Genomic DNA, 24251 nt, shown 5'->3' on the forward strand with positions numbered 1-24251 from the left:
GAAATTTTATTTAAAGGCACACCATGATGGTGCTAGGAACACATATTCTATCACCAAAGATGGTAAAGTGATTGAGTTGTTACCTTTGATGGAGAGTGAAGAGGAAACCAAACCAAAGGAGGACAAGGTGTTGATGTTAGGAGGAAAGCCATTCATGAAGAACATGGTAGATGAAGGCATTGTTTGTTATGCCCTTATCCCTAGTCCAACAACAAAAAAGGTGGAGAAGTTTTAAGATAAGAAAGAAGATAGATTGAGGTTGGTTGACCCTGTAGTGTAACGACTACTAAACAAGTACAAGGGTGTCATCTCTGATGGCATACCATGGTCACTACCTCCCATGAGAGATATAAACCATTGCATAGATCTTATACTTGGATCCACCTTGCCTAATAAAGCATCATACAAGCTCACACCTGATCAAAATGTTGAGGTGTCAAAGCAGATTGAAGAATTGTTGGAGTTTGGATTGGTTGGAAAAAGTATGAGCCCATGTGCAGTCCTTGTAGTCTTGGCACCCAAAAAGGAAGGCACTTGGAGGCTTTGCACTGACTCTAGGGCTATCAACAAAATTACTATTAGGTATAGATTTCCAATGCCTAGGATTGAGGATTTGTTAGATTGCTTGGGGGGTGCTAGATACTTTACAAAAAATGACTTGAAAAGTGGCTATCATCAGATTAGGATTAGGCCGGACGATGAGTGGAAGATTGCATTTAAAACAAATAAGGGGTTGTATGAGTGGAAAGTCATTCCCTTTGGCTTATCTAATGCACCAAGTACCTTTATGAGGTTAATGAATGAAGTTTTGAGGATTTTCATAGGAAAGTTTGTCATAGTCTACCTAGATGAGATTCCAGATTTTTAGTCAAACCAAAGAAGAGCACCTAAAACATGTAGACCAGGTCCTAAGGAGATTGCATGAAGAGAAATTAATGATCAATTTGGAAAAGTGTTTTTTTATGCAGGAAGAGATCATCTACTTAGGATTTGTAATCTCATATGGTGATTTGAAAATGGATCAAGAAAAGGTGAGTGCCATATTGTCTTGGCCTACACCTAGAACAATGAATGATGTTAGAAGCTTCCATGGCTTAGCCACATTATATAGGAAGTTTATAAGAGGATTTAGCCATATTTGTGCTCTTGTGCTTGACACCATAAAGGGAGGACAAAAGTGCAGGTTCAGTTGGAAAGAAGAGGCAGATAACTCCTTTGAAACATTGAAGAGAAAAGTTGCAGAGTAACCGGTCCTTGCCCTACTTGATTTCAAAAATATCTTCCAAGTGGAGTGTGATGCTAGTTACATGGCTATTGGGGAAGTTTTTAGTGAGGAAGGAAGGCCTATTGCCTTCTTCAGTGAGAAGTTCAATGAGGCAAAGAGGAAGTATTCATCCTATGACCTAAAGATGTATGATTTAGTACAATCCTTGAAAAAGTGGAGACACTCCTTGCTGCCAAAAGAGTTCATAGTCTTCACAAACAATCAGGCCCTTAGTTTTATGAATAGCCAAGAAAAGTTGAATCATAGGCATATGAAGTGGGTGGAGACTCTACAAGCCTTCACTTTCACTCTTAAGCATAAGAAAGGGGTCAGGAATAAGGTGGCAGATGCTTTGAGCATAAGAGTCCTAACTACAAATCAGAACCAGTTGGAGAGTATGGGAATAGACTCCTTGAAATCCATGTATGAGGATGATGAAGACTTTGGAGAGATCTATAAGGTATGTGCTTCATTTGATGAGAGGTTTCTTGTTGATTTATCTGAATTTTTGATTCAAAATGGATTGTTGTTTAAGGGTGCATAGTTATGCATACCCAAATGCTCTATGAGATTAAATATAATCAGGGAGAAACATTGTGGAGCGATGGCAGGCCACTTTGGCCTTGACAAGGCACTAGATTTAGTGAAGAGGCACTACTTTTAGCCCAAACTGTAGACAAATGTTAAGAGATTTGTGGAGACATGTGTGATATGCCAAAAGGAAAAGGGGAAGTCCACAAATGTAGGCCTATATCAATGTTTACCCATTCCTTAAAGACCATGGGAAAGCATAAGTATGGATTTTGTTTTAGGATTGCCTAGGAAAAGGAAGGGATATGATAGTGTTTTTGTAGTGGTGGATAGGTTTAGTAAAATGGCACATTTATTTCCATGTAAAACCACTTGTGATGCTTCTTATGTTGCAGATTTATTTTTCAAAGAGATTGTCCGGATACATGGTTTTCCTTTGACAATAGTCTTTGATAGGGATGTGAAATTTTTTGGACACTTCTGGAGGACCCTTTGGAAGAATCTTGGCACAAATCTAGCCTTCTCCTCATCCTACCATCCCCAAACAGATGGCCAAACTGAAGTTGTAAATAGGTCATTGGGAAGTCTGCTAAGGTGTTTGACTTGACATCATGGAGAGAGATGGGATAGCATATTGTCTCAGGTGTAATTCTCCTATAATGATATAGTGAATAGAAGTACTGGTAAGTCACCCTTCCAGGTTGTATATGGCATCCACCCAAGGGGTGTGTTGGAGTTAAGAGAACTATCTCAGGGAGAAGTCATTAGTGCTGATGGGGAAACCTTTGCTACCGCCATAAAAGAGATCCATGACCAAGTTAAAACTCACCTTCAACAATCTGCAGAAAGATATAAAGCTCATGCTGAAAAGAAGAAGAGGGATGTCTAGTTTGATGTGGGAGACTTGGTGTGGGTTCACTTGAAGAAGGAAAGACTTCCAAAAGGAAGATATACAAAGCTTATGCAAAGAAAGATTAGACCCTGTCAAATCTTGAAAAAATATGGCCAAAATGCTTATGAATTCAACTCCCACCTGATCTTGGTTTGTCACCTATCTTTAATGTATGTGACTTAAATCTTTATAAATGTAGTGTTGATGTAGGAGAAGACACAATTCAGGTTATTGCAGATGATGACATTCCCAAACATGAACCACCAAAGTTGCATAAGCTTTTAGACACCAAGGTTGCAAAGAGAACAAGGAAAAATGTTTATATGGAGTATTTGGTGGCTTGGAAGGGACAACCTAATTTTGAAGTAGTCTCGATGACAGAATAGCAGATCAAAGACCATGGTGCAGACTTGCAGGCTCTCATCTCAAGTGGACTTGAGATTTCTTCTTCCGGGGAGTATGGTGTAGGAGCATCCCTTCAAGTTGACCAATCAAGATTAGAGGAGGAAGGATAAGGCATCAAACAGGTCTTTAGGATGTTTTACATGTGTTTCAATCATGCATTGTGTGTTTGTAATAAAAGACCCCATCTTGTGAGCCAAACTCCTATTTTGACATCTTGATAAGCCAATTAGGACTTTTGGACAAAAGGGGATCAATTGTGTGTAGGAAATAGTTATCCTAGTATTTTTAGTGCTTCTAGGGTGTTTTATCAGGGGTTAGTCTTAACCCAAGGTATTAGAGGCGAGAAATGACATTTTGACAACTTTGTCAAAAGTTGTCATAGGCAAATTTTATGCAAGTTTTGCATTTTTGTTTGTTTGAACTCCTCCAATGACTCTAACCTCTTTTTTTCAGTTGAGATAATTTGTGGAGTGTTATATACACCTTGTGGATCCAATTCTTAAGGTTAGATTGTACGGAGAAGAGTTTTGATGACTGCAAACTAATGAAATTCTAAGTTTTTCTTGCAATTCTGGAGTTTTGGTATGAGGTACGACATTGTACAGATTGGGATAAATTCCCAATGATGTGACTTTGTTATAATAGTGAGTCAAATTTGATTTGGCTTTGGTTTGAGGTTCAGATTGTGTGTTTTTCTCCTGTTATTCCAATTTTCCTGTAGGTGCCTGGAAAACCAGGGTTTACCTAGAGTTTTGCTTCTCCATGGCCATAACTTGCAATTTATCAATCTAAGACTTATGGAATTGGGTGAAATGCAAGTATGGACAGTTTATTTTAAGATTCCAAAAGAATTTTCCAGGAGGAGCAAGGGAGGTGTGTGTTTTAACTGGCCCTAGGTAGACATCTCTATGTGGCTACCTAGTCCTTAAACAAAAAAGCTACCCTAGAATGCAAATGGTGATGATTCCAAGAGTGTAACCCTAGAATCCATGATTGTTTATTGTTCCCCACATGCTCAAGGGGTTGTGATTGTATGGTTTTCTCATTTGGACAAAGTTGCTTCACAAATTGAGACCTAATTAGCCCTTTAGGACAGTTGACCTTCGCTGGTTTCAGACCTTTGTTTGTGAGACCTTGACCCTTAATTTTAGGGAATTGTGTAAGGCCCAAAAGGGTATTTGAATATGTGATGTGTTTGTCAGGGTGTTTGGAAAAGTTTGGACTTAAGGTCCCTTTACTCGTTTCAAAGGGCTACTAGCAAATAGGCCTAATTGTGAAGGTGCTATAGGGAATGGTATTGAACCCTTACAACCAGTGTTTGATCTTGTCTAGGTGATTCATGTTTGACCCAAAATAGTTTGGTAATGGTCAATAATCCTTGAAGGCTTCAAAGTGTATGTTGGAGCAAATTACCCAATTTGAGTAAGTATGAGTCTTGGAGATTGTGAGGTGTTGAACTAATGTTGTAGATCCTTGCCTTGGTAGGATCCTATTGTTGTTTTGAGGGGTCAATTTCATACTTCTTGGAGTGTTTTGCAGGATACAAGGAGGGCTTTGCATCAAACAATTATAATGGGAAACACAAAAAGCCAACAATTTCCACCCCGCAAAGTCAGTAAAACCAGTATAAAAATAAAATTATTTTTGCAACTAACAAGTGAAAAGGATCTATCATCAATGAAAAATATCACTATGCAGTTCTGATAACTGCTTCTTTCTTCCAATCCACATGAGAAGTGGTGAAGTGCTGAATGATTATGTTATGAGGTAATCCCACGTGTGCCATATGTTGCTTCCAGATCTCTTTTTCCCTGTGAACTTGTGCGACTTTGTCGGAGTCACTATTCAGATGTCCGATGCATAAAAACAAGAGTGATTTGATCTTATAAATCATACTTAAGTCATCTGGAACTAAACCCTTAGCCTCTTTCACATAATTGATTTTTCTCTTAAGTGATTTTGTTATAACCTCAATCATTTCAAGGGTTCTTCCATCATCTTTCAGACATTTTATCCCAATATACATGACCTCATTTCTCATGGTAGTAACTAATTATGCAAGTTGATTTATTGATTTTGTGAAGTCCTCATAAGCCTATTTTATAAGAGAATTTCTCCATTCAATGTTCCTTTGGCACACATAGAAAATGCTATCATCTAATCCTGCCACAGGTCTTTCAGCAAGAAACTTCATTACCCCATAATTCTACACTTCTCGCATCTGTGCTGATTTTGATGCCCATTTAGCTTCCTCATTCTTCAAATTGATGATTTCAACTTTCAACTCCTTCGTCACTTGCATCGGCCCATCATAGACTTTTCTTAGATCAACAAAGTATTCTGCACCAGACTTCTGAATCTTTTCTAACCACTCCATCACAGTTTCTGTGATCAGCCTGCATTTTTGTATTTGATCCAAAGTCTTCTAATTTGCAGGGGACTTAGGATAAAAAGACATTGGAATTTGTGACAAAGGTTGAGGGTTTAGAGCATTGATTGCCTCAATATATTCTCCCATCCTTCATAACATCTCTTTCATTTGATGCTTATCTTTTTCATCTTTCCAGGTCCTGGTTATGATCTTCTTTGTTGAAGCCTCAAGGTGAAGAACATCTATGACTGGAGAAGTAGTTCCAATATTTATCTTTTCAACAGTGAAGTCCTGAGCTGTAGGGTTCTCTATCTTTTCATCTGTTAATGGGCGTGCAATCTCTGCAATCCAGTTCCCACTATGTGCATCAAAGTCAAATTTTGACATAGTTTTGGACTTCTTCACTTTAGGAGATTTTCCCAAGCATTTACTCACCATATCTTCTACTTGAATCGAGGCTGGAACAATGTTTCTCTTCTTGTTTCTTAACATATTTTCTAACCATACTGGTCTTGAAGGAACTTGAGGCTTATCTGGATCAATTCTAGTTTCCTTTCCATCCCTTACTACCATAGTAGTAACTTCATTTAAGGCTTCTCGTTCCTTTCGATTGTTACCCTCATCAACCAGGCCTTTTTGTTCTTTGATTGGATCAATTGAGGTATCATCTGTGGGATGCAAAATTCATCTTCTATTAAGAAAGTAATCAATTAGAAATAAGGGAAATCATGAATCCCTATCCTAATCAGAATTTAACAAACAATACAATAAAATAACACAATTAAGAAATAGGAATTATAAATCATCAAATCAAATCAAAAAATCCCTATTCCGTGACTACGTATTGCTTCCATTTCTCTTCTCCTTTTCGTGGTATGATGGCTCTCAGATATTGTGCTGGTAACCTGCAAGTGACACAAAGATTCAAAGTTTGTGATTATTGAAAATGAAGATTTGATGCTCAATTTATAGAAAATTGAATAAGATTGATTGAAAGGTGGAAAAAAATGATCAAGAGGTGTGAACTCAAGTGAGCTCAAATGAAAATTGATAGTTGAACTGCTAATTGTAGGAGTGAAACTCAATAGATTGAATAGATTAATTGAGTCAACTGATTGAGAAAAAGCTGACTGAAGGAAGAAAAAGAATGATTGGAGGAAATAAAGAAGATGACATAGAGAGCTTAATTTAGAAAAAGCTAACTGAAAGATGGAAATAGAGATTGGAGAGATAAATGATTTAATTAATTAATTTAGCATGTGCTTGTATTTAGATTGAGATTTTTAATTTAATCTTTGCATGATATTTAATTCAAATAATTGAATTTATTAATTCAATTTAGCATTTGAATATATTTAGAACTTGACTTTGATTTTCAATTTGGTTTTTGAAATCATGCACATGTAGTTGAATTTGGAAGAAATTAGAAGAATATGAAATTAAATGAAATTAGAATTTGGGGATTTGGACATGGAGAATTAGAAGAATTAATTAGTTAATTAAATAATTTAAAGAAACTATTTAATTATGTAGAAATGGAATTTAATTAAATAATAAAGATTATTTAATTTAAAGGATTAAATCATAATTAATTAAATAATAAATATTTAATTAATATTTAGAAGAGGGCTGAATGATTAAATGATTAGAGATAGAAATTGAATAATTAGCAATTTATTTAAATAATAACGATTATTTAAATTGGGGAATTAATTAGAATTAATTAAATAATAAATATTTAATTAACATTAGAAAATGATTAAATGATGAAATGATGAAAGAATAGAATAATTAGTGAAATGATGAGGAAATATGAAATTAGAAGAATGAGATTAATTAACTTAATTAAATAATTAAATAATTATTTAATCAATTAGAGGAATAATTAGTACATGATCAATGAGACATTTTTAGGTGTCTACATTATCCATGTCAAGGTCAACCACCATAGTATCAACATGCAAGGATTGTCTTTTGCCCCTTGCTCTGGAGGGAGTGACTCTGATAGAAGTTGCCTCCTCTTTGATTTGCATTGTCTTTTCTCTCTGTCCTCTTTTAATTATTTCTGTGAACCTGCAACACAAGATGGGACAAGAGAATTAGATACCAAGACCTCAATGGGTGAGGTTGAACCCTTCCTTGAGCTTTTGCTCAATTTCAGCTTTCTAAGCCACTTCTCTATTCTTCGAATGACCAAGATTGTCCTGGTTTGAATCTATTCTTCCTCATCTTTTTTCCAGTCAATCTCTGGTATTACTCCTTGCTGCCTATCATCGACAAATTGGGGGTCGAGCAAATCATTTTAATCATCCACAATATTTTTCAGTGTTTATCTTCAAACCATAATCCCTAATTTGTTGCACTGTGAGTCTCAGGTGAGCTCTTTTTCGGACTTCATACTCATCCACACAATCCACCCAAAAGTCTTCTAGATTAGGTACATGTTGAAAATTCTCCTTGAATGTAAAGTGTGTCATTGCAAATCCTTTAGTATCAAACTCAATGTGGGGAAAATACAACTGATAGTTAAACTTTTTGAACTCTAACTCCAAATTCAAAGCATCTGAGACACTGTTACAAATGTAATATATCAGTTCAATGGGAAAGGAAACCCCTGTTTGGTGTTCTTCCCCATATTTCTTATCTATATGAGCGAGTTACCTGCAAACTTCAATTAACACTTTCCTATCAAAGACATATCTTGGCAATTTGTAGGGTTCTCCTTCAAAACCCCCAACCCTCAAATAAGTGAACCTGGAGAACTGGATAAAAAATCTACTATATATATTTATAAACTGCATAGCTTCCTTAGTTAATCTCTTATGAATATCTCCTTTTAACTAAAATATCAACCTGCCAAGGAAAATATTATGAACCTTGTAATAATTGTCAGTGACCCTGTGTTGCTGCAAATGCAGGTGATATTCATATATTCTTATATTATTCTGCCAAGTTTCATGATACAGACCTACCCATTGACGGGTGCAGGCTAAATAGTATATAAGGTAAGAGGACATATGGAAATTTTTGTTCCCAAAATAACTTAAACCCTCATGCATTTTTTCTGCAATTAAATCTGCCCAATCTATGTATCTCCTTTCATAAAAAATGACCTGAATAAAGAAATACATCCAATCTTCCCAATAAAAGGCTATCTGATTTCCCCACATTCTATGTAATAAAATGACTATGTCCCTTACTTCCTGAATCAAATTGTCTTGGGTTAATGGGCTTTGTAGTCATGAACCCCACTTTTGAAATTTCAATAACTAATTTCTCGCAATGACACTCCTATAAAATGACTTCTTCTCAGAGAAAAGTCCTTGTGACTTGCATACCATCCAATCCTCATATTTCTCCTTCTTTGGTATTTTCATTATGGTAGAAACAACCTCCCGACTAATTGCAAGAAAAACTTAACCCTCTACATTTCTTATACACCTCTCTACAGGATCATATCTGCTCATATATTCCAAAACTAGTTCTATACATGACACAGCTGGAGGAAATGGTGCAGCTTCTACCAACCCACTATCTGAAATTTTCTGTATCAAAGGGGAACTAGCATAATTTGACACTCTTTCATGGAATTCCTTTAAGTCTACTGATGGCAGAAAAGTATCTCTTATGTCAGGCAGGGAACTAACTAACCAAGACTTTTGATCTATTTGAAGTATTTTTGGTCTCATTTTTGCTTTACAGTCAAAAAATAGACAATAGGAAGAATTGACTGAACCAACGACAGTATCAAATAACACTTTGAATTTATGAAAACCAACAAGAAAAGAGGAAGAACTTGTGCTCACCTTTCATGGAGAACTAAGAATTCACAGAGTCGGGAACAAGAAATGCCGCCTGCGCTAATCTTCTACTTACCAAATTGGGCAAATAATGAAGGCAAGTAACTTTTTTTAAATAAAATAGATCTTAGAGATTGGCCTAAAATATCGGTTGCATGATTTGTCATGATTTGAAAACTGCATACTCATCTGTGCTAAATCATGCCAAAAAGATTAATTTCTGACAGTTTATTAATAACAAGTCTTTTCTCCTTCATATCCTTTACTTGAAATGATTACTTCGAATGATTATTCCCATGTATGGATTTTCATCACAATTCATTTTCTTGAGGTTCATCTTTTAAATCCAGAATATTCCCTATATGCTGACACTTGTTCATTTTATCTCCAAAGCCATCAATCCTCGAACTTTGAACCTTGAACCTTGAACCCTTCCAAAAATAAGTTCAAAGGTTCAAGTTCAAAACAACATTAGTGCAAAACAAACAAACATGCCTAAGATTACTCACTATAAAACATGACTTACACAAGACGTGCTTTAACATGTTGAACCTTGAACCTTGAGCCACTCTAAAGGTTCACGATTCAAGTTCAATGAACTATGACCACCAAGACCTTTAGCACCTTATTTAAAACAAAGCCGCTATACCCCATACCACACTTGAACTTGAACCTTGAACTCTAGAACGGTTCAAGCGAGAGGTTCAGTTCAAGAAAAATTGCAAAGGGAAAAAATTTAAAGAACACGAAATAGACATAATGCATGTGCGAACTAACACAAACAAATGCACAATTTGTAAGTTCTCGTAGTAGGGAACCTACTAAATTGTTGGGGATAAATTTTTAGTCCCTTAAGAACATGGTCATTAATGCCTTGACGACCTTCACGATCATCAATCACATCATCAGTAAACAAAACATAATAGAAAAGATATTTTATGACATAAACCATTAGATGGAATGACATTACCTTGACAATTAATTCTATTATATTCTTTTAACTTCCAACTTCCATGATCATAATTTGTGAAGAGAGGGTCCACACTCATTGATGGTCATTTTGCAACTCACCTTGAGTCTACATGAGCTACAAAAGCTTGTGATAAGTATGGATGATTGTCTCCTTCCAATATGTAGTCCTTTCATATTTTAGGTGCCTACACACTATGTCATTGTTAAGTATTGATGTAGTCTTAAGACATCTCATGACTCCATTACATGTCCACACTTGGGTTTACAAACACAACTCTATCAAAACAAAAACAATATCACTAGTAAAACTATGACCGTGACAATTAATACCCTTAGGACAATCATAGAAATTTAATCTATTTTATTTGGTTTTGATCCACAAACCCTTCCAAAGGTTGCATAGGGTCCCCTCAGCCCTCTCTCTGTCATCAACCACTTCAAAATACCAATTGCTTGGTCTTCCCACCAAATTATTCACTCTTAGTGCCTTTTACTGTTTGATACATAGAGATATCAAATTGTCCTCATGCCCAAACACGTACCAAATCTAATTCGGAGCCCTGAACACAACATAATATGATAAAATAGCTAGGAATCCAACTTAAGGCCTTCTATTTGTTAATAAATTTCTCTACCATTGAACTACTATCCCCTTTCTTACCATTCCATTGTTGGCTTGAGTGTAGATTATTTTCAACACCCATTATAAGACACATTATAGGTTCTTGGGGCTCCTAACCTAACCTATCTTTGATAACATTTTGAGCTACTACTCATGGACTAGTTAGGTTACCAAGCTATGACCTTCTATTTGTTGTTAGAATGTGATCTATAACTAAGTATTAGAGGATCTTACTATCTTGGGTATCATGCTTTTATGTCTCTTCCATGACTCCTAGTAACTATATAAGGATCTTACTAGTCCTAGATCTATGCCTTGTCTTTTTGATATGGTTCCTAGTGAGAATATATGAATCTTACTAGTTCTAAATGTCATAACTTTGTGTTTTACATGCTCCATGTGTGTTACCAATGTTACTCATATTACTCACTTTGTACTTCCTTTTTATCTCAATATTGTAGATTGACAATATCATAAGTCTTGGGAGCTACCACCTTTCCAAAATTGTAGTTATCTTGAATCTTCAATATCTTGGTGAAAGAATATTTGGTTTCTCCATATTTTCCCAAGAGTACATGAGCATAATTTCACACTCTTGCTAAGAGGGGGCTAAATATTGCATCATAAGTTGTATCTCTTTATAAATATACACTAGGTTTGGACTCACTTTAGTAGTTGTGCCAAATTTATGCCTAAATGTACTTTGGTTTGAGAATGTTTCCATAAATTTGGTTCATTCCCTTATTCACGATGTTCCTCATGGCTTAATTTTATAGGACTAGGGTCTTGGGAACCCTTATTCATGGAAATTGGACCTAAAATTTGAAAGATGAATGTTGGATTTGCAAATAGTAGGAATTTCCTCTCCAAATTTGGACTTTTCCAAAAGTTAAATTTGAAAAGGTGCAATTTGCATATAGATACAAGTCTATTTCTCATTTCAAACCCCTATAAACTCCAACCCACATCTACCAAATTTTCAATCAAGCAATTCAAATCAATTAAGCATAGATCTATAATCAAGGAACACGAGATTCAAAGATACAAATTTGCTACATCAGTTATGATCCACTACATTATGTTTTTCCATGATGAAAGAATACACTAACATGTTCTATAAACATTAACGCTTGTGTGAAACTTCATGCCAAGCATTTCAAAATTGAGGTATATTTGTCAATTTTTTATTTACATTTATGTTTGGAACATATTGACACAAACTCTAATGTTATGAAGCTTCCTCTGCTAGATACCTCCCTAGAACTGGTTCAAGATGACTCACACACATTTGTAAATGTGCAAGGAAACACAATAGACAAAAAAAATAGTAGAAAAGGAAGATGGTTTTCCAGCTAAAGACCTTAACATAAAACATGAAAAATTTAAGTAACTATCTGGAACTACCTCATTGTTAGAGGGGGTGTGGTTGACAACTTCAAAAATAGTTTGACAATGGCCTCTCCTACTCTATCTTCTAATGAGAACTGGAAACTCATCAATTCTACTCATGAAAGGTTGATCCTTTAACTGGTTAGTTCGTTCTTCACTATGTATGTTGTTAGATTTTCTATCTATACATGCTTATTCTACCTACATGTTGTTTGTTTTTTATCCAATCTATCATAATCTCAATATCATGCTACTTGTTTGTGCAACCACATTCCTCCCAACTACACAACACTAAAGGAAAAAATCAAGTGAGGAAGGATACCTGTAATTCCACTCAATCCGTGAGATGAGAAGGTAAAAGATAAGGTAAATTGTGTCTCTCATGTATTTGTCTATTTGTCTTTTATTCATTTATTTTATATTTTATAGGTTTCTGTAATCGTTGTAAGTCCAAATCTTCATTGTCAAGGAATTATTTCTCTTGGAGTGACTGATACAGAAAAATTGTTCATAAATAGTCAATTAAAAAATTGGGAACTACTTCAGGAAGAATTCAATTTGAGTATTATGAGTAAAAGAACTTATTCTACATTGACTAAATATATTCAATTTATTAAACAACCTATCAATAATGTTAATGAAAGTGACTTCATCCCTATAATTAAGTGGGTTGATGGGATCCCTCTTCTTAGGATTAAAGCTAAAGGTTTGTATGAATTCGAGTATTATAAGTAAAAGAACTTATTATAAATTGACTAAACATATTTAATTTATTAAACTTAACCTATCAAGAATGTTAATGAAAGTGACTTCATCCCTAAAATTAAGTGGGCTAATGGGATCCCTCTTCTCACGATTAAAGATAAAGGTTTGTATAATATCCTTACTCATACACAAATCATTTTTGAGAATGTTACAAATTTTGGATAGGAAAAATGTGGTCTAAGGCTATTACTAAATCTTGTTGGTCTAAAACTCTTTGGGCTTTGTTTCAGGTGTGTATAATGTTTCTAATGTGTTTGGATTTTGTTGTCTACTAACATCCATTGGTTGCTATAGAAGAGAAGGAATGAGCATTTATACCAAATGAAAGAGTGGGTTCTTACTTAGTTTATATGTAGACTCACTATGATCTTAATTGTGGAACAAATAGCTTTCACATTAAAGATAATGTCTGAAAGGTTCATGAATGTGATTGAAGGAGGGAATCCAATTTATAAGGAAGATGTACAAGAAGAGAAATTTTGGCCATGGGATTTAAGACTAATTGACAAGAAATTCTAGGAAGAGTACAATTGATTTTCAAAACAAGTAGTGCAAGGAACATAAATATGAAAAGAGAAGGGATGAAGCAGTCAGGGACCTTGAAATTATACATCAAAACTATGATATAACTAGCTGGGAAAGAATTTCCCCCTCATTGGGATAGCCATTTGACTCCTATTAGGCTATCTTAACAAAGCCAAAGAAGGTGGATAAAGACAAGGGAAAGAAGAAGGTTAATGACGAGGGAGATGTTGAAGAGTGTTGGTGTAAATAATTATTCATCATGGATATGATTACACCTTACTTAAGTTTACTTAGGAAATGCATTTCATAGTAGTTTAGGTATGAGACCCTTGGGTGTTTGTGCCACATTGGGATAGTGTGTGTAGGATAATTTCCACCTTTTATGGTGTTGATCTTGTTACTACTTTATCATATCCACTTATTGTGGAGTGATAATTCCACCTTCGATGGGTGATCCATCTCATGTGGAATATTTTATTGTTTCTCCTACCTACCACACCTATTTCCTACCTACCCTTGTTTCTTATTGAGCCACATGTCATGTTTGTGTGCTCACATATCCATATAGCCTTGCCTATATAAGCAAGCTCATATTCATTGTATATAATGATCCAGTTGATCAGTATTTTCTTGATAGAATACAATTTATTTCTATCATCTATTTTGTTCTCTCTTATTTGTGCTTTCCATTGCCTCTAGATCTTGGAAAAATCTCATATGGTATCAAAGCCATTAGAGTGTCATTGGTTTTCTAATTGAGAGAAATTTGATGCTATTTGGGGTTTGCATTTTGGAGCTTTCTATTGCAGGTTATTATTGAAGCTTGATGGGTCAAATTTGAGGTCACTATTGGATTGAGGAGGTCTCTTTATGTTTAGAGGAGACATGCGAGTCTTTGAGACATGCTCTACATTCATCTGCACTAGATCTTGTAGTACCTTATTCAGCAGTGTGGAGCCGTTTACCACCTCTGGAGGGGGTATCTTTCAGCATCGACATGGGGACACTTGAGCAGTTTTCAGAGACTTCATTCATCATGAGTTTTTTTCATACATCTTCCCTTCATGATTGGGGAGACCTCATGGATACACCTTTGGTTTTGTTTCTTCCTAAGGGGAGGAATGTTGTTCGACGTTCGTGGAGTAGTTTCTTCATACATCATCGAGCTTCTATCATTGGTGTTGATTCTACATTGAGGGGGGCTTCCTTGCTTCTATTCTTCTCTCATATGGGGGGGAATTTTTCCTCACATGGGGTTTTGTTCCTCACATGCTTCTATGAGAGTTCTCTTGTATAGTTTTTATCTCTCTTTTGTGGGGGGATTTTTCTCATTGGGTTTTTCTCTCTTTCCCTTCTTTGTGAGAGATTTCATTACATTGGTTTGCATGCATTTGCATTTGTACATGGGTACATAACATGGCCTAGTATCTGGGACCCATCTTGCATTTCTTAGTTGCATTGTAGACTTAAGTGCATTCCCCTAAGTTGCACTGAAGGGGGGGTGTTGGTGTAAATAATTATTCATCATGGATATTATTACACCTTACTTAAGTTTACTTAGGAAATGCATTTGATAGTAGTTTGGGTATGAGACACTTGGGTGTTTGTGTCACATTGGGATAGTGTGTGTAGGAGAATGTCCACCTTTTATGTTGTTGATCTTATTACTACTTTATCATATCCAATTATTGTGGAGTGATAATTCCACCTTCGGTGGGTGATCCACCTCATGTGGAATATTTTATTGTTTCTCCTACCTACCAAACCTATTTCCTACCTACCCTTGTTTCTTATTGAGCCACATGTCATGTTTGTGTTCTCACATATCCATATAGCCTTGCCTATATAAGCAGGCTCATATTCATTGTATGTAATGATCTAGTTGATCAATATTTTCTTGATAGAATACAGTTTAATTCAATCATCTATTTTATTCTCTCTTATTTGTGCTTTCCATTGCCTCTAGATCTTGTCAAAATCTCACAAAGAGGAAGAAAAGAACCAGAAAGATCAACAAGAAGAAAATGAAGAAGATTAAGATGTGTAACCTAGTTTGATGTTTTATCTAGTTTTGGACTTGAAAATTATTTGTTCCTTGACAATATTTTATGTTTTATGGCTCATGGAAACTCACGATATAGTCACTACAGTATATATTATCATGGTTTGAATTGTTTCATGTGTCTTTCTAAGAAAATGGAATCAAGAGATAATCACTTCTATGAGAAGGAAAAGCACAAGAATATGAAACTTTCTCCTGACAAATAAGAAGAACTAAGGAAGAAAGGCCTATCTTTTGATTGCAAGAAGAAATGGGAAATAAGACACACTTGTAAACTAGATGAAACACAAGAGGGAAAGATGTGTTTTTATGTGCAAATATCCATGGGCACCTAGGCATAAATGTAATGCAAGGAATATTTAAAGAAAGAACTTGTGTTATAAATGCAAAGAAAAATGGGAACTAGGACATATATGTGGAGGCCAACTATGAAAAATAGAGGCAATATCCGATGAAGAAGCAAAAGGAAACCCGAGCAAAAAAGAAAGATATGGTGAAGGGGACCATAAGAGAATCCCATAAAAAGAAGAGGGGACAATTAATGAATGGAGTTTTGTGGAGGAACTAATCCAATAATCACAACACCCTCATAAATATGACAGAAGAAACCTCTTCATAGAACCTCAAGGTTTCATCGTTAAGTGAAGAGTGATTGCATTCTACTAAATAAGAAGGATCTAATAATAGTACATATATTGGCATGTGTATACTTTGTACTTGGTTCATGCTCAATGTATTTTCAAGAATGATGCTAAACAACTAAGAGAAGAAAAAGAAACAAGAATTTATTCAAAAGAGAACATTATGTTTAAGGTCATAGATGTGTGGCATGCTTCTAGACAATATATGAAAATTTTGCCCTTATTTTGCCTCATGATTACAATTGATGAGAGAAAACTTGTCTTAATATTACAAACCTTGGGAGGGGGCTAATATATTTGATCATCTAAACCTAAAGTTTCTTGAGGACAAACAAATTTGGGAGGGGGGGACTGTGATGCCCCTGATTTGAACAACTAACATTTCTTCATAGAAGGTCCAAATGATGAAATTGTCTTACACGGTAAGAGTTCACACTTTCATGGAGGAAATCATTGATTTACTATAGTCATGCTTATATGGATTAAAGAGAATAAAGATCAACCCTCACCATTAATCTCTAGCGATGGCGAACATTTAAGAGTGATAACATATTAAGGGTGTGTAATAATATGAAGAGGCATGCCAGTTATTAGGAAGAGATATCATTGTTTAGGAGGGGATGCCACCACTCCAAAAATCACCCGTTATTGAGTGGTCACCACTTCTGCACCCAATGAAGAGATATAAGTAGTGCACAAGCAACAGTTAGAAGATCATCAAACCAAGCACTTAATACTTGATAAGGCACTGAATATAAAACAAATTGATTAATTAATACTATTTGGTATGAATTCCTTTGTATATAATAGAATGGATGTTGGATTAATGAATATACTTCTACATATTAATGATTGAGAAATACATTGTTATTATGATTATATCCACAATAGCCATTAAATTGCATATAATTTGTGAAATTTGGCAACTTATTTACTTTATGCTAAATATATGTCTGATACTAGAATCGTTCATACTTTTTGAGTACTTCCAACCATGGTAGAAGGGAAGTAGGCTTGTAAGAGTGGTACAGTGATGGGGCATTCCTCTAGGTATGCCACCTCTATAAGGGGACTAGATGGTTGTGTGTGGGCAAGGGGTTACAAAGCGTACTGCCCTTGGGCCTAGAGGAGATGGCTTCTAGGGAAACCTATTGTAACCTCTTTCCCCTACCATGGTGCATCAATACAAGTAAAACGAGCAATATAGAGAAGGAAAATGATTGCAAGATGAGGGGGAATGAAAAGTGGATATACGTCCTAGTGCTAGGTAGGGGTAGGGTGGGAGAGAGAGAAAAGAGAAAGAGAGGTCAATTTCCCTCTAGGCCATATAGAATTCATGGTGGAGAAAGGGGAAGACTGAACATCGACAACCGAGGCATCGGGGCAATATTAAAAGACTTTTGATGATGTTGACCTAGGAATGACAAAGCACGGGTAGTTGTGAAATGCAGTGGATAGCTCAAGAAATGGGTGGGACGCAAGCAATTCCTCATATATGCAAATCAATGAATGAAGGTGAAGATTTAGCTATCTCGAATGGTGAAGATTCTACCTAAGAAATTTCTCATATTATGCAAATCCAAAATTCCTCATGCAAATATTATGCAAATCCGAAGATACAATGAATGAAGGTGAAGATTCAACAATTCCTCATATTATGCAAATCCAAAATAAAGGTGAAGATTCTACCTCAAATGGTGAGTGTGCAAAAGTACCTCGAATGGTGAGTGTGTCGTTTGATCTTGCTAGGGGTTGAGGTCGATGCGGAAGCCTGCACAGGATTGAATGTACAAATGATTTGCCCTCTTTTTTTTTTTTAAGTAATGCTCGTTGTTGTCGAAATTTCAATGAACGCTGGCACTTTTTTGAAAAAAAAAACAAATTTCATTGCTAATGCCTTCTCTGTCGAAACCAAATGTGAAATTACCATCGAAATTTTGATGAATTCAGGCATTTAAAAAAAAAAATCAAATTTGGTCACAATATACCTTCTCCATCAAAAACCTCCATCAGAATTCTAGACCAAATGTATTAATGAGTTGAGGAGGCTTATCAATATGCATTGAAGGTAGAAGAGAAATTGAAGAGAAGATAACATAATTACCCTAAGGGAAGAGAAAGATATGCAGCAGATAGGGGTAGATGAGTGGCAGTATGGAGAAGTAGACTTCTTAGGGACCAAAATATAAATGGAGTAAAGAACCAAAGTAGAAGATGCAAAGAAAATGAAATGGCAATAGCAGGAGGGAGTTCTTGGGTACATGTTTCAAGTGTGGGGAAACCAGACATAGAGCTTATGAGTCTCGTTAGGGTAACGAAGGAATGGAAAGGAATTTCATGGCACATGAGTAACCGGATGTTGGAGTTGCAGGTGAGAGCATGATAGCACCCGAGTAGGGAGAATACCTTATGTTTAGAAGAGTCTTGATGGAGCAGAGAAAAGAAGAAACCAGACCTACTTAAAGAAAGAATCTATTCTGTACTGTTTACAAATCAAGTGATAAGTGTTGTAAGGTTATTGTAGATAGTGGTAGTACTAAAAATTTGGTATCAGAGGAGATGGTAGAGAAGTGTGGTTTGAAGAGGATTGAGCATCCTTGTCCTTACAAGGTAAGTTGGTTGCAAGATGATCATGTGGTAGAGGTGAGAGAGAAGTGCTTGGTGAATTTTAATATTGGGCCTTATAAAGATGAAGTCTTGTGTGATGTTTAGCCTATGAGTGCTTGTCATGTTTTATTGGGTAGACCTTGGCAGTATGATAGAGGAGCTATCTATGATTGTAGAAGAAACCTGATCACTATTGAGAAGGAAGGACAAAAGTTCACTTTGGCTTCTTTGAAGGAGAAAGAGAAGGAAGTGAAGTTTTTGAGTCTTGTGAAGAGTTGTTGTGTTGAGAAGCAGGATGTAGAGGTTATATTGGATGATGGTGTGGATTGAAAGAAGGATCTTGTTGATGGATCTGTTAACAAGGTAGTATCGGATGACTGTAAGGTTAGAGTTAAATGGTAGCAAACAAGATGAATTCTAGTGGAAGAAATAGATCTAATTTGCAGAAGAAAGGGAGTGGCCAGTAAGAGACAAAGTACTGGTGTGAAGAATGGGGAATGAGGGGTAGTGAAAAACAAGTTAGAGAATTCAGTTGAGTTACTAGAAGGGGTAAGGAGGAAGAATTTTGTAGATAAAGAGGACATTTGGATTAGAAATGAGCATGGGAACTATATCCTGGATCCTTTTCGATGTTCTCGAGTTTCCTCTCATGGAACATCTTTTTCTACCTGGGGTGTTTGATGTAGGAGCATCCCCAGTCGATGAGCAATCTTGCATCAACCAAAAATATATTTTCTTTTGAGTTGTTCTTGTTCTGTACTACATTTTTTTGTGTTACTTTCGGAATTCTCCGATAGTTGTTCCTTTTCTATTATGGATCAGATTATTGGCTTTCAGACGTGTTCTTATTTCTTATTCCAAATTTTTAGTTCATTTGGATTATTTTTGGGCAAGTTATCACTTTTGAATTGTCTTTGTCTTGGTTCCAAGAACAGTTTTGAGCTTAACAACTAGTTGAAGGTTTCTTCTCGTGCATAGCGATTTCTGGGCTTGCAGATCTGTCTGGCACCACGTTCAATGTTCCTAGGTCCTTGGCCGACCTTCCTTGGTGGTCCACACTTTGTTATTGTCTTTGATGTAGGAGATCTTTACTTTTTGGGCAAACCTATTTTACAAGTTTCATTTTTCCTATATTTGAGAATGCAATCTTTTGTGGTCAACCTGAATGTATTCCAGATGCTATATATATTTTTGTATTCCATCTTTTGGTAGATAAGTGAAGATAGATGATGATTTAGATTTATGATTTGTAATTTGAACTTCTCAGGAGATCTAGATGGATCATTTTCTAGAATTTAAGCTGTAACAAGTCCTCTAAGCCTGTATGTTGCCCGCATGTTGCCGTCTTGATTTTAATGAATATGTGATATTGAAAATGTAGAATTGTGCATTTTCTACTTCATGTTGTGTTTCTTCCATTGTGTTACTTTTGCTGCATGATCCAAATTTTTCTCTTTGAGGATCCTCTAGGTCATGGTTGCGTCATGTCCCCTCTCTCGTTCTATCCCTCCATACAAATAGAGAGGTGAGAGACCTATAGAGGGAGAGATAGGTGAGAGACCTAGATAGGGGAGAGAGGGATGAGAAAGATAGAGGGGGATAAAAGAGGAGAGATGTGATAATCTAGAAAGGGGAGGGGGAGAGAAGAGGAGAAAGAGAAGAACAAAAAGAAAGAGAGGGATAATGAGGGAGGGAGGGGAGGTAAATAGGGAGTGAGTGACATACCTAGAGAGGGGAGAGGTAGAGAGGTGAGGGAGTGTGTACGATGAAAATGAAATTAAGTAAACTAAGTCATAATCCCACTCTCATGCACACATTGGAATATGAAAGTGCCTAAAGAGATGATATACTTTGAATACTTCTTGCAAAAGAGAGAGAGAGTCAAGGAATATCTAAAGTTAGGGTTTCTATTCCTTTGCTGCTATGAAGAGGACAAAATACAATGCAATGATCAACTATGCTAGGAGATGAGAAAGGATGCAAACATAAACTAAAAACATTGCAATTTGTAGATCTGAAACTGAGAGATTGAGTATAGAGAAATAAAATAAACTCAGAGGTGCACCTACCACTAAAATTGGAGGTTGATTGAGTAGGACTAGGATGCCCTGCCCCGGTCCCTGATACCACAAAGAGATGTACTTCTGGAATCTGGATCCTGAAACTCTAAAATGTTGAATTGCTAGAAAAAGCTGCAAAACCCAAAGGACTAGAGTTTCATGCCTTGGTCCTAGACCAGGGTGCCATGCCCTAGTCTTAGGAATCTAGGATCTTCTTTTGAGACTAAGTCTACACTTGTGTGTTCAGTCAGTCCCGAAGATTGTACGTCCGTAAGATCTCTATACCAGCACCTGCAACTTGAAAAAATGGTGTCTAGGTGGCTATATAGGGGTTTCCTTAGTCAAACTCCTTGTTTTGGTGATTTTCACCTCCACAAATAGCCAATAATTTACTAAAAATGTGTGTGCAAGAATCCTGTGTGTGCGAGATCCTAAAATGAACAAAAAAGTAAATCTAGAGTTTGACCTTACGCTTGAGAGTAAACCCTAATGAATGTAAATGTAGATGATTCAAATAAAAAATGCAATAATGGATCTAAAGCATGAATGTAAATATGAAAATGATTGTTATGAAGCTCATATAAAGACATGAAAATAACATGAAACCATACCAAATCCTAAGGGAGAGGTACAAGCAAATCAACAGTCGATGATCTCCTATTATTCTTGAATTTCTTCAAAGCTCCAATTGATAATGAAAATAGTTGATGTTGACTTGACAAATGATTGATTTTCTGATTGAAGACTTCACATAAACCTGCACTTTCACATCATAAGAAGCTCCTTCAAAATTGCTAGATGGATCATTCAAATGAGGAAAGAGAAGGCTATATGTATGAAACGCTAACTTGTTTTTGATAATAGGCCGACCTAGAATCAATATAATTTTGTAATCCTTTGGATTTAAACATAAAAATATCACCAAGACATGCTCTCGAAATTCAGGGAGAAAAAGTAGGGACCAGGAGGCTGTTAGATAGTTCAAATAACCAGAAGACAACTGAGAGGGGGGGGTGAATTAGTTGTCACATATTACCAGAACTATTAGCAATTTAAAATTTAATATCGAAACCCAAAACATTAATATCGAAATAGCAGATAAACCAATTAAGCATAAACAATAATCATAAAATAAAAACCATCCACATGACACCAAGATTTGTACGTGGAAAACCTGGTAAAGGGAAAAACCATGGTGGGAAGCCTACCCACAGTCAAATAATAATTCTGTAGTAATTATGTGAATTACAATTGAGGGGCCTGCCCTTCTAGGAAGGCCAACAACCTAGAGCACACTTCTCATCACAAAAGGAGCCTCATTGACTACATATAAATCCAGACTACAATCCAGAGAAGTGTTGAACTACAAAGGATAGCATCTTCTATGCCTGAGTACAGTTCCAATTAAGCTCAAAACCGAAGGACTAAATCCTCTTACACAAACCCAATTCGATCTCTAATGATCGACCAACTCCTTTTCCTAAATGATATTACATTATTTGCATATTAGATTCCTTGACCATGACCTCTAATAATAACCATGATGATCTACAATGAGATCTTACATCTATATATACAAACCCTCGACCATAAACAATCAAGTCGGCCACCAGATAATAAACCAATTACATAATTACAAACCATGTCGACCTTAGACCAAACAAATAATATCAACACATAAGACATCCCAAAAATATATTAATAGGTCCTATCCACACATTACATTAAAGCCGATCCATAACCTAGATCAACTGGGACCAAGTATAGGTCCACACACCACAACAATGATCTCCATCCACCAAGTCTCGAACATGATCAACACCAACATCCTGAAACTACACCATAAGCTACACTAACACCACTTATGCAATTCATCAAATATCTCCACCATAATCTCTACCGGTGAAACCCTCGCTAGAACCAGAAACCAATCTTCTAAGCAAGAAGGATAGCATCCGATCTCCAGACCAAAACCAACTGACCAAATATGAGTATATGTATCATGAACAAGCCAACTACATCACTAGACTATACCTGAGCCTGTTGGATCATGCCGGATCCAAGTTAACCAAAAAATACTCAACCTATCAGGACCAAAAGGGTGTCGGTAAAGCATCCAAATAGATAGTGTTGGCATCAATGACAAAACATCAAAGCAACACATAATCAATTCCACCAAATGGCCAACAGAGGTATCATCCCGGGCTGACCAACTTTTTCCCAAATTTTTAGGGAAGCAAGGTATCATGATTCTAAAGTTAATTCCAGAAGGATGCGATGATTCAAGATATTTAGATTTGTGAAATCGGGCCTTGAAGGCTGAAATAGGACATAATTAGGGCTTTTGATGAATAAATTAATTGAAATAATAAAATAAAAAGAGGCACACTTAGGGTAAAGGGCCCAATTTTATGATGTGTAGAGGGATAAAAGAAGACTTTAGATTTAATTTAATTAATTAATTAAATGCTTAAAGGTAATTTAAAATGCAAGATGCAAACACACTAAGGTGAGTGCTAACGTAAGCATGGAATTGTACCACCCAATTAAGGGTGTACAATTTATGATGCTACAGGGAGAAAGAAAAGAAAATGAGAGAGAAATTTACAAAGAGAGAGAGGGGTAAAGAGATAGGGAGAGGTGGAGAGGGAGGAAATTAACTAGAGAGGATAGAGATATAGAGGTGAGAGGCCTAGAGCCTAGGAAGAGGGGTGAGAGACCTAGGGGGAGAGATAGAGGGGTAGAAATGTTGGCAATTTGGAGGAATTGATTACGTGTTGCATTGATGTTTTATCATTGATGGCAACACCGACAATTTTGGTTGTTTACCGGTTGGTTCTGGTAGAGTGGTTGGATTATGATATTGATCTGGTATGCTTTAGTTTGTGGAATTAGTTTGGATATGTCATTCATGATATTCAGATGCATACCACGATTAGTTCTTTGAGGATTTGATGGCTCAGGAGATATCATTTGTTCTAGTAAGCCTTTTGGTCACCGGTAAGGGTTTTACCGGCACCACTTTGTTGAATATCTTTTGATGCACATGATAAGTGGTGTTAGCACGGATTCTAGATGACTTTCAGGATGCTGTTGGTTATCTTGTTCATGTTCCTATTTATTGGTGGTGTTGGATTTGGTTTATGGTGACCTATTTTGGGTTTGGTGTTATCTAGGTTATGGATCGATTTATGTAACATGTTGGTGGATGATCCTGATGTGTTACCAATGGGATTTAATAATTGGTTTACATTGTTTTTGGCCTAAGACAACTTGGTTAATCATTGGATTGCAGGTTTATGTTATGTATTTATTGTATTATCTTTTAGGTGGCCAACCTAATTG

Source organism: Cryptomeria japonica, chromosome 3, assembly GCF_030272615.1.
Source record: "Cryptomeria japonica chromosome 3, Sugi_1.0, whole genome shotgun sequence".
NCBI lineage: Eukaryota > Viridiplantae > Streptophyta > Pinopsida > Cupressales > Cupressaceae > Cryptomeria > Cryptomeria japonica.